We start from the raw sequence: 11756 nt of genomic DNA, 5'->3' as shown, positions 1-11756 counted from the left end.
ACCCACCTTGTCTGCGGGGAAGCCACCACAGCCCAGGGAAACCCTATCCCTGTCCTCTGCCAGCAGCTGTCCCTGTCCCCAGAGCCCCAGAGTCCTCCATCCCAGCCTGCCCGTCCCCCCACCCCTCCGTTCCTATTGCAGAGCCCTGGTGTGGGCAGGGACAGCTCAGGAGCCAGGTTTGTTCTCCTACAATAGGAGTTTATTAACAGACATTGTAATTAACAAACGATCCTAGCAACAGACAAACACAAAAATATTAATAACAATAAAGTATTTACAATAAACAAAAGATATGGAAGACCATAAATAAAAAATACTTATAGCAAAAAACAAAACAAAACCATTTGTAACAATAAACAAACGCAAAACCAATCTTAACTCTAAATACCTTCCCAAACACATCCTAACAAACGAGCAAGCCGAGGCGCATCCCTGGCCAAGGGAACTCTTCCTACAGTTGTTCCCCGGTGGGATGCATGGATGGATGGAAGGATGGATGGATGGATGGATGGATGGATGGATGGATGGATGGATGGATGGATGGATGGTCACAGGTCCCGCCCGCGGACCAAGAGCTCCCGCCGGCCGCGCCGGCTCTGCCCGCGGAATTTGCGCAGCTCCTCCTTGAACGCCGGGTGCGCCATGGGCCGATAGTCCCGGGGCTCGCAGTGGCTCTGCAACGCACGGCTCCGTCAGCCCCATTGCAGGGAAGGGGCTCAGAGCCAGAACTGCCCCTCCCCACTGCCGTGCGCCCCCCTCAGCTCCTGCCAGCGAGGGGACACCGGGAGGGGACTCACCGGGAACTGGAAGAAGAACTCGCGGTACCCCCCGTTCAAGACGTAGAGCTCAGGGTACTGCAGCTGCGGGTACTCGTGGCAGGACCGATCCCTCTCCCGCAGGAACTTGCACCTGTGACTCAGGGAAAGGCCACGGGATCAGCCCCGTGCGGGGATCCAGGCGTGCCTGGGGGACGGGCAGACCCCAAAGTGCCCTCCCCCCACCGAGGCATCGCTCACATTTTGGGGCCCCTTTCAACAGAGAACTCGCAGTGGAAGATGACGATCACCCTCTTGCTGCTGTCCAGCGCCACACTGGGCTGCTCCAGCAGGAATTCCTCCACATCCCGCTGCAGCGGCAGGTTGACAGCACCCTGGGGACGGACACACGAGGCACCTTTCTCCACTCTGCCTCCCATTTCATTTTCTGCAGGGACCCACGGACGCTGCCCCACAGCCTCCCCCACTGTCATACTCCTCTTTCCAGCTGGGAATCAACCTTTTAGGGAGTGTCTTGACACTCCCCTTGGGGCTGCTCTGTCCCTCTGGGCAGCTCTGTACCCTTCCTGAGGGGCTGCTCAAGCTCTCTGGAGGCTCAGAGTACCTCTGGTGAGGCTACTTTACTCCTCTCTGGGAGCTCTATATCTTTGCTTCATCTCTCAGCGGGTACTCAACAAATCCCGGGGGATCCTGAACCCCTTGCTGGCGTTATGCTCAACCCCTCGTGGCGGTTCCTCCCGTTCCTCCCAGTCCCAGGAGCACAGAGGGCGGGGGGAGCGTGGAGTTCTGACCGTGATGTGGCCCCCCTCGTATTCGTAGGGGTACCGGCAGTCCACCACGATGCTGCTCTCGAGGAAGCTGCTGAAGTGCCCCGTCAGCACTGCCACCAGCTGCGGGGGACACAAGTCACCAAGGGGGGACACACGGGGGCAGGTGGGGGGTGGAATAGGCAGGCAGCCCCTTGGGGGGCCTGGCAAAGGGTCACTGTCCCCTTACCGTGCCAGGGGAGATGTACTTCAGGCTTGGGTCCTTCCCTTCCACCGTCGGCAGGAGGTGAGGCTGGAGGAGAGAGGATGCGGGGTCATCCCTGTCCTAGGGACACGTCCTGGGGGTGGCACCTGTCCCCCCAGCCCAGGAGCTCCCAGTGGTCAGTTCTGCACCCGCAGGAGGGGAAAGGGCAGATACATGTGGCCGTGGCATTGGCATGGACCCAGAGGAGCAGTGATGGGGCTCTTTATCCAGTGCAGGGACTGCATGCGGGGAAGTCACAGCCCTGTGTCCCCAGCCAAGGGCCACCAGCTGGCTTTGGGCTCTTGCAGGGCTCCAGTGATGGTCCCTGTTCCCAATAATGCAGCCCTGCCCCATCCTCGTGGCTCTACCATGGAGAAGTCCCCAATGAGCTCCTGCTCATCGCTGGCCAGCACTTTCTCCATCTCCTCAAGCTGGGCGGATCTGGAAGGCTCCAGCCCCACTCCCTGTGGAGACACACACAGCCCCAGATGACATCAGAGGCTCTGGAACAGCAGGGACGTGGCCCAGTGCTGCTGGACAGGCTGGTCCCACTCCTCCCCTTCCCCATCACCCACCAACTGCACCGACGCCTCCTGGTCAGGACTGCCAGACACCCTCTTCTGCTTCTTAGCCTTGACAGGGGTGCCCCTGTGCGAGGGCTGTCCCCGCTTCAGGACGGGCCTGGGGACACTGCCGGGCAGCCAGGACGAGCGGAAGAGCTGCCGGCACTGGCTGCGCTTCCCCGCACGCTGTGGGGAGAGCCCGTGCTGCTGCCTGGGGTGTTGGGAGCCCCCAGCAGCAGGGCTGGTGCTGCTCACCAACCAGCCCCCACCTCAGGGACCTTGGGCCCCTTTGGAGACCCCGAGAGGGGACTGTGGGGCTCCATCCTATGCCAAAGGCTGCCACATACCAGCTTTGCCTCCTCCTTCTTCATCACTGGCGTGGTCAGCCCGTTCTCCATCCCCTGGCACATGGTGGCATCGCTCTGCCAGAGCACCAGCTGGGGGGACTTGGGGGAGAAGCAGAGGAGATGGTGAAGGGGACAAGTCCTGTCAGCTGCTTTCCACCCCCAGGCAGGGATGGATCCCGTACCCAAGCTCCATCCACCTCCCAGTGCATTCCAGGCTTGCAGTCAGGGTGTCCCAATGACCTCCCAGCCCGCCCATCTCCCACATCCGCAGGCCCCCACCCATGGGGAGGTTGTGGCGGCAGCTCCAACGCGTCCAGCCGCAGGATCAGCCATTCTTGGTGCCCTCCCGAGCCCTCCAGTCTCTCACCAGCAGTTCTGGTGTGCGGGAAGGGCTCTTGGCAAGAAGGTTCCTCCTGGCAGCCCCATGGCCGGCGGGCAGCCGGTCCCGCTGGCCCGGCCTCTGCAGCTTTTTGGGGCCAAAGCCCTCCTGCAGCGGGGGAAGACACGGGATCAGCACCCCTCTGCCCCCTCCCTGACCCCCAGGTCCCGCTGCCCCCTCATCCTCGGGCTCCGTCTGGCGCTGCTGCACTCTGTCCCTGCGCACCTGGAGCTGGGAGATGTCCTTCAGGACCGGTCTGGCTTCCAGCTGACACTTCTGTGGGACAGCCAGGGGGTGAGAGGTGCTGCACAGGTGGGGGATCCCTGCCCCCGCTGCTGGCTCCATCTTCCTCGTCCCTGCTCGTCCCGGGACTCGGCAGGATCCTGCACAGCCTCCAGCACCTACCGGCAAGGAGTGCATCCTCGGGCCAAGGAGCTTCCTGCTGCAAGAGGAGGGAAAGGAAAGGGTGGAATGAAAGCGCTGTGTCCCAGCCCTCTGCCACTGTCACCTCTGTCCCCTACGTCCTCAGGGTGGGGTAACAGCTCCCCGGGGCAGCCACAGCTCCCCAAAGGAACCTGGGGCAGGTACTGAACGAACACCAATGGCCTGAGTGGGACCCCAGGAGGGGCACGGGGACAGCCTGGCTCTTGGGTCTGGGACAGGGACAGCCTGAGCACGGGGACAGCCTAGCATTCGTGTCCTGCCGCAAGGACACAGCCCCTCCACTTACTCTTTGAGACGTCTCCCAGAGTTCGGCATCATTTTCTGGAAGCTGTGGGGAGAGCAGAGATGAGCTTTATGGGGGGATGGCATCCGCATCCCTGCCCAAGCAGCCCAGGTTGTCACCTCCCAGACACAGACTGGGGGACACAGCCGGGCTTAGACCGAGCCCTGCTGCTCAGGAGAGGCAGGGCCAGGGCCAGGGCCAGGGCCAGGAGGTGTCCCCGGGGGACACGGGGATGGGGCCACTCACTTTTCCCTCACGGCTGCGGAGCTCTGCTGTGTGGGGGAGTCCGGTGCCAGTGCTGCGGGAACAAGGGACAGGGATAGCCGCGGTGTGGGGATCGGGGAGCTGGCCGCAGCCCAGGACACCGGGCAGGATGGGTCCGTGCAGGGAGGCCCCCAGCAGGCGGGCGGCAGCGCCGTCGGGAGCAGCGGTCCCGCATGGAATGCTGCGCGTCACCCCGAGCAGGGTCCCCAGCGGAGTGGCTCCTGGCCGAGCCCCAGGGACCGCAGGCACGGGCTCCTGCCCATCACTCCCCAAAAAGCCTCGAGCCCCTCGGACCCCCCTCCCACACCTTCGGCACGACCCCAGAGCCAGCAGCGGTTGGGGACGGCTGTGGGGCGGAGCAGCCGCAGTCCCTCACCTGGATCCGTGGGCTGCGAGGACACCGAGTCCCCGGGGCAGTCCGAGGCCAGCGGCTCCGGGGACAGCGTGTGCCACAGCCGCGGGAGGGGCAGCGCCCCGCGTCCCCTCTGAGGGGTGTCCTGGTACCTGCGGGCGGACAAGTGTCGGTGACACGGGGCAGTGTCCGTGGCCCGGGTGCCCCTTCTTGGCCCGGCGAGGCGGGGGCAGGAGCTGAAGGAGGGATCCCAAAAAGCGTCCTTTGGCACGAGCCCCGGACAAAGGCACCCCGGCCACCCCCGTCACCTGTCCGGGACCGCCGGGTCAGCCCTATCCAGTGACAGCGGCGTGAGCGCGGCTGTGCCCGGGGAGGGCAGAGGGGAGATGGCCGCCAGCCCGCGGCCACCGCGCAGTGACATGGCCCGGGCAGGGACCGAGAGAGCGAGCTCCGGCAAGTAACCGGGGACGGGGGACAAGAGACGGCAAGAAGTAAGAGGTGCAAAGAGATGGCAGTGAGAGGCGGGAGTTGATAAAAGGCGATAAGAGGTGATAAAAGGTGACAAAAAGTGATAAAAGGTGGCCGGAGGCGACAGGAGGCGAGCAGAGGTGACAGGTGCCACCCGCGCCGCTCCCGCTTAGAGCAGTAACAGGAATAACAACACCAGCGGCAGCCGCAGCCAATGGGAGGCCGCGGCGCGCACGAGGCGACTCCCCCAGCCAATGGGAGGTCGCAGTGGGCGCGAGGGCCAAAGAGAGGCGCGCGAGGCGCTTGGGGGCGGAGCCGCAGACGAGGGGGCGGTTTCAGAGGCGGAAGGGGGCGTGTCCAGCAGAAATAGGGCGTGGCCAGCGCTGCCCTCACGACGGGCGGGGCTGTGCCCTGTCAGTGCAGGGGACACTCGGTCCCTCCCGTGTCTCCTGCAGCGCGACAAACTTGTGCCCTAATGCCACCCTCACAACCCCGACTGCCACATGCAGCCACAAGAACGCAAGCTTGAAATCTTGGACCTTCTTAATAGCGGACTTTCTTTTTTTAAAGGCGGCTGTGCATGGCCTGCTCTGTGTACCAGCCAGAAAACTCTTACTTCTGTATTAAACGTAACCAAAATCAGTTAATTGTGCTTCAAGCTGCTTGATTCCTTTGCTCTTGCAAGCACGCCCTTGAGTCCCTAGTGTTTATTTCCCCTGTGCTTCCAGCCTGCCTCAGTTTCCTCATGGATGCGCCAGAAGTGTTGGAATTTTAAGAGAGCTAAGTAGAGACCTGGGGGGGGGGGGGGGGGGGGGGCGGAAATCACAGTCTGGAACTAATCTCGCTTTTCTCCCACTTGGAGATCAAACGTGCCGAAGGAGCCCAGCCCCACGGGTGTTTGGAGTCCAAACTTCACGGGTGTTTGGAAGGCGCTGTTCCACTGCTGAGAGCCAGCAGCTCTGACACAGCCCTGCAAAAAGCACCAGTTCCTCCTGCTAACAGCAAATTCTATGTATTTTTATCTGTGTGTATATATATATATATATATATATATATACACACATTTATATATAGAACAGGAATTCTGAGAAAGCTCTGTGCCACTCTAGTGACATTTTATGCTGTTCAAGTATTGTCAACTGCTGCCTTAAAGCATTTGAAGAGCTGAAAGGGGATTTGACACAGAATGAAGTTGCAGATGATTTTAGCAAAGATCCTCAGTTTAGCCATTTTGTGGAGTCATTTCTTCTGCTCTTCTGAGTGGTGATTTGCATTGCTGTTTTCTGCTTTATCTGCTCAGTTTTGGGGCAGGTTAAGTGGCCTTCCTTGTATGCCACAGCCCCTTTATTGCTGACCTCCACAACCTTTTCTTTAATTGAGGGCACACCTCTTGGCCCATGTGTGTGTGCAGATGCCCCTTCCAACAGCTTGAAAATAGGATTATTGATGGGCAGCTTGGGAGGGAGCAGGACACGGGTGTGGGGACCAGGAGGCACAAACGGGGAGCCAGGAGGATTTGGGGGATATTTTTTGGGTTCTCTCGCGGGGCCAAACCAAAGCAAAGGCAAGGCCCAACACAAATATCCAGGCCACTGTCACCTGGCTGGGGAAGGGGGCGCATAGAAAAGCCCCTCTAGGGAGCGGATCAGGAATGTGGGAAGGTGGAGGGGAGGATGGAAGGATGACTGAAGCACTTGGCACTGGGTGGCCACTTGCCAGGGTCAGAATGGGGGACCCTTGTGTTAAGGACACCCACCCCTTCCAGACCCCACAGCCATGGGGATCCCACAGAGCTCTGTCCCCCAGAAAATTATTGCCACAGCCCTGGGGGTCCTGCAAAGACCAGAAGCGCCCCCCTCTCATGAGGGTGACATGGCTTTGGGGGTCCCAGGCAGAGGGATGAGGTGTTACTGGCCTGGGGGTCCTGATGAGCACAGCCACACTCACAAGGGGCGTCAATACCTTGGGGATCCCATGGACAGGGGGCTTAATCACTACAGGAGGGTCTCAGAACATGAGGGATTAATGCTCCTGAGTGTCTTGATGAACCCTAACCCCCAAATGGGGGCTGCCACACTTTCTGGGAGTCCTGCTGGGAGGAATGAGTGTCCCAGCTCAGAGGGGAATGCTGCAAAGTTCAGGGGACCTCCTGAGAAAAGAGAGTGTCCTGGCTGCGGGGGTCCCACAGCAGCCCCAAGTTTCCCAGGGGTCCTGCCAAGCCCAGCATGTCCAGGAAAGAGGGTCCCATGAGGGTCCAGGGCCATACTGCTGCCGCCCCACCCTGCAGGAGCAGCAGCCAAGGGGCCAACACTTGCCCCTTCCCCACCCACCTTGTCTGCGGGGAAGCCACCACAGCCCAGGGAAACCCTATCCCTGTCCTCTGCCAGCAGCTGTCCCTGTCCCCAGAGCCCCAGAGTCCTCCATCCCAGCCTGCCCGTCCCCCCACCCCTCCGTTCCTATTGCAGAGCCCTGGTGTGGGCAGGGACAGCTCAGAAGCCAGGTTTGTTCTCCTACAATAGGAGTTTATTAACAGACATTGTAATTAACAAACGATCCTAGCAACAGACAAACACAAAAATATTAATAACAATAAAGTATTTACAATAAACAAAAGATATGGAAGACCATAAATAAAAAATACTTATAGCAAAAAACAAAACAAAACCATTTGTAACAATAAACAAACGCAAAACCAATCTTAACTCTAAATACCTTCCCAAACACATCCTAACAAACGAGCAAGCCGAGGCGCATCCCTGGCCAAGGGAACTCTTCCTACAGTTGTTCCCCGGTGGGATGCATGGATGGATGGAAGGATGGATGGATGGATGGATGGATGGATGGATGGATGGATGGATGGATGGATGGTCACAGGTCCCGCCCGCGGACCAAGAGCTCCCGCCGGCCGCGCCGGCTCTGCCCGCGGAATTTGCGCAGCTCCTCCTTGAACGCCGGGTGCGCCATGGGCCGATAGTCCCGGGGCTCGCAGTGGCTCTGCAACGCACGGCTCCGTCAGCCCCATTGCAGGGAAGGGGCTCAGAGCTAGAACTGCCCCTCCCCACTGCCGTGCGCCCCCCTCAGCTCCTGCCAGCGAGGGGACACCGGGAGGGGACTCACCGGGAACTGGAAGAAGAACTCGCGGTACCCCCCGTTCAAGACGTAGAGCTCAGGGTACTGCAGCTGCGGGTACTCGTGGCAGGACCGATCCCTCTCCCGCAGGAACTTGCACCTGTGACTCAGGGAAAGGCCACGGGATCAGCCCCGTGCGGGGATCCAGGCGTGCCTGGGGGACGGGCAGACCCCAAAGTGCCCTCCCCCCACCGAGGCATCGCTCACATTTTGGGGCCCCTTTCAACAGAGAACTCGCAGTGGAAGATGACGATCACCCTCTTGCTGCTGTCCAGCGCCACACTGGGCTGCTCCAGCAGGAATTCCTCCACATCCCGCTGCAGCGGCAGGTTGACAGCACCCTGGGGACGGACACACGAGGCACCTTTCTCCACTCTGCCTCCCATTTCATTTTCTGCAGGGACCCACGGACGCTGCCCCACAGCCTCCCCCACTGTCATACTCCTCTTTCCAGCTGGGAATCAACCTTTTAGGGAGTGTCTTGACACTCCCCTTGGGGCTGCTCTGTCCCTCTGGGCAGCTCTGTACCCTTCCTGAGGGGCTGCTCAAGCTCTCTGGAGGCTCAGAGTACCTCTGGTGAGGCTACTTTACTCCTCTCTGGGAGCTCTATATCTTTGCTTCATCTCTCAGCGGGTACTCAACAAATCCCGGGGGATCCTGAACCCCTTGCTGGCGTTATGCTCAACCCCTCGTGGCGGTTCCTCCCGTTCCTCCCAGTCCCAGGAGCACAGAGGGTGGGGGGAGCGTGGAGTTCTGACCGTGATGTGGCCCCCCTCGTATTCGTAGGGGTACCGGCAGTCCACCACGATGCTGCTCTCGAGGAAGCTGCTGAAGTGCCCCGTCAGCACTGCCACCAGCTGCGGGGGACACAAGTCACCAAGGGGGGACACACGGGGGCAGGTGGGGGGTGGAATAGGCAGGCAGCCCCTTGGGGGGCCTGGCAAAGGGTCACTGTCCCCTTACCGTGCCAGGGGAGATGTACTTCAGGCTTGGGTCCTTCCCTTCCACCGTCGGCAGGAGGTGAGGCTGGAGGAGAGAGGATGCGGGGTCATCCCTGTCCTAGGGACACGTCCTGGGGGTGGCACCTGTCCCCCCAGCCCAGGAGCTCCCAGTGGTCAGTTCTGCACCCGCAGGAGGGGAAAGGGCAGATACATGTGGCCGTGGCATTGGCATGGACCCAGAGGAGCAGTGATGGGGCTCTTTATCCAGTGCAGGGACTGCATGCGGGGAAGTCACAGCCCTGTGTCCCCAGCCAAGGGCCACCAGCTGGCTTTGGGCTCTTGCAGGGCTCCAGTGATGGTCCCTGTTCCCAATAATGCAGCCCTGCCCCATCCTCGTGGCTCTACCATGGAGAAGTCCCCAATGAGCTCCTGCTCATCGCTGGCCAGCACTTTCTCCATCTCCTCAAGCTCGGCGGATCTGGAAGGCTCCAGCCCCACTCCCTGTGGAGACACACACAGCCCCAGATGACATCAGAGGCTCTGGAACAGCAGGGACGTGGCCCAGTGCTGCTGGACAGGCTGGTCCCACTCCTCCCCTTCCCCATCACCCACCAACTGCACCGACGCCTCCTGGTCAGGACTGCCAGACACCCTCTTCTGCTTCTTAGCCTTGACAGGGGTGCCCCTGTGCGAGGGCTGTCCCCGCTTCAGGACGGGCCTGGGGACACTGCCGGGCAGCCAGGACGAGCGGAAGAGCTGCCGGCACTGGCTGCGCTTCCCCGCACGCTGTGGGGAGAGCCCGTGCTGCTGCCTGGGGTGTTGGGAGCCCCCAGCAGCAGGGCTGGTGCTGCTCACCAACCAGCCCCCACCTCAGGGACCTTGGGCCCCTTTGGAGACCCCGAGAGGGGACTGTGGGGCTCCATCCTATGCCAAAGGCTGCCACATACCAGCTTTGCCTCCTCCTTCTTCATCACTGGCGTGGTCAGCCCGTTCTCCATCCCCTGGCACATGGTGGCATCGCTCTGCCAGAGCACCAGCTGGGGGGACTTGGGGGAGAAGCAGAGGAGATGGTGAAGGGGACAAGTCCTGTCAGCTGCTTTCCACCCCCAGGCAGGGATGGATCCCGTACCCAAGCTCCATCCACCTCCCAGTGCATTCCAGGCTTGCAGTCAGGGTGTCCCAATGACCTCCCAGCCCGCCCATCTCCCACATCCGCAGGCCCCCACCCATGGGGAGGTTGTGGCGGCAGCTCCAACGCGTCCAGCCGCAGGATCAGCCATTCTTGGTGCCCTCCCGAGCCCTCCAGTCTCTCACCAGCAGTTCTGGTGTGCGGGAAGGGCTCTTGGCAAGAAGGTTCCTCCTGGCAGCCCCATGGCCGGCGGGCAGCCGGTCCCGCTGGCCCGGCCTCTGCAGCTTTTTGGGGCCAAAGCCCTCCTGCAGCGGGGGAAGACACGGGATCAGCACCCCTCTGCCCCCTCCCTGACCCCCAGGTCCCGCTGCCCCCTCATCCTCGGGCTCCGTCTGGCGCTGCTGCACTCTGTCCCTGCGCACCTGGAGCTGGGAGATGTCCTTCAGGACCGGTCTGGCTTCCAGCTGACACTTCTGTGGGACAGCCAGGGGGTGAGAGGTGCTGCACAGGTGGGGGATCCCTGCCCCCGCTGCTGGCTCCATCTTCCTCGTCCCTGCTCGTCCCGGGACTCGGCAGGATCCTGCACAGCCTCCAGCACCTACCGGCAAGGAGTGCATCCTCGGGCCAAGGAGCTTCCTGCTGCAAGAGGAGGGAAAGGAAAGGGTGGAATGAAAGCGCTGTGTCCCAGCCCTCTGCCACTGTCACCTCTGTCCCCTACGTCCTCAGGGTGGGGTAACAGCTCCCCGGGGCAGCCACAGCTCCCCAAAGGAACCTGGGGCAGGTACTGAACGAACACCAATGGCCTGAGTGGGACCCCAGGAGGGGCACGGGGACAGCCTGGCTCTTGGGTCTGGGACAGGGACAGCCTGAGCACGGGGACAGCCTAGCATTCGTGTCCTGCCGCAAGGACACAGCCCCTCCACTTACTCTTTGAGACGTCTCCCAGAGTTCGGCATCATTTTCTGGAAGCTGTGGGGAGAGCAGAGATGAGCTTTATGGGGGGATGGCATCCGCATCCCTGCCCAAGCAGCCCAGGTTGTCACCTCCCAGACACAGACTGGGGGACACAGCCGGGCTTAGACCGAGCCCTGCTGCTCAGGAGAGGCAGGGCCAGGGCCAGGGCCAGGGCCAGGAGGTGTCCCCGGGGGACACGGGGATGGGGCCACTCACTTTTCCCTCACGGCTGCGGAGCTCTGCTGTGTGGGGGAGTCCGGTGCCAGTGCTGCGGGAACAAGGGACAGGGATAGCCGCGGTGTGGGGATCGGGGAGCTGGCCGCAGCCCAGGACACCGGGCAGGATGGGTCCGTGCAGGGAGGCCCCCAGCAGGCGGGCGGCAGCGCCGTCGGGAGCAGCGGTCCCGCATGGAATGCTGCGCGTCACCCCGAGCAGGGTCCCCAGCGGAGTGGCTCCTGGCCGAGCCCCAGGGACCGCAGGCACGGGCTCCTGCCCATCACTCCCCAAAAAGCCTCGAGCCCCTCGGACCCCCCTCCCACACCTTCGGCACGACCCCAGAGCCAGCAGCGGTTGGGGACGGCTGTGGGGCGGAGCAGCCGCAGTCCCTCACCTGGATCCGTGGGCTGCGAGGACACCGAGTCCCCGGGACAGTCCGAGGCCAGCGGCTCCGGGGACAGCGTGTGCCACAGCCGCGGGAGGGGCAGCGCCCCGCGTCC

At 61.9% G+C, this 11756-nt stretch overlaps 1 pseudogene; it reads right to left on the bottom strand.

The window, feature by feature from the left end:
• Positions 1-548: 548 nt before the first annotated feature.
• Positions 549-4840, bottom strand: LOC134056799 (M-phase inducer phosphatase 2-like; annotated as a pseudogene).
• Between the last annotated feature and the right edge of the window lie 6916 nt (positions 4841-11756).

The sequence above is a fragment of the Cinclus cinclus genome, chromosome Z, assembly GCF_963662255.1.
Source record: "Cinclus cinclus chromosome Z, bCinCin1.1, whole genome shotgun sequence".
Taxonomy (NCBI): domain Eukaryota; kingdom Metazoa; phylum Chordata; class Aves; order Passeriformes; family Cinclidae; genus Cinclus; species Cinclus cinclus.
This window is presented reverse-complemented; position numbering and strand designations above follow the sequence as displayed.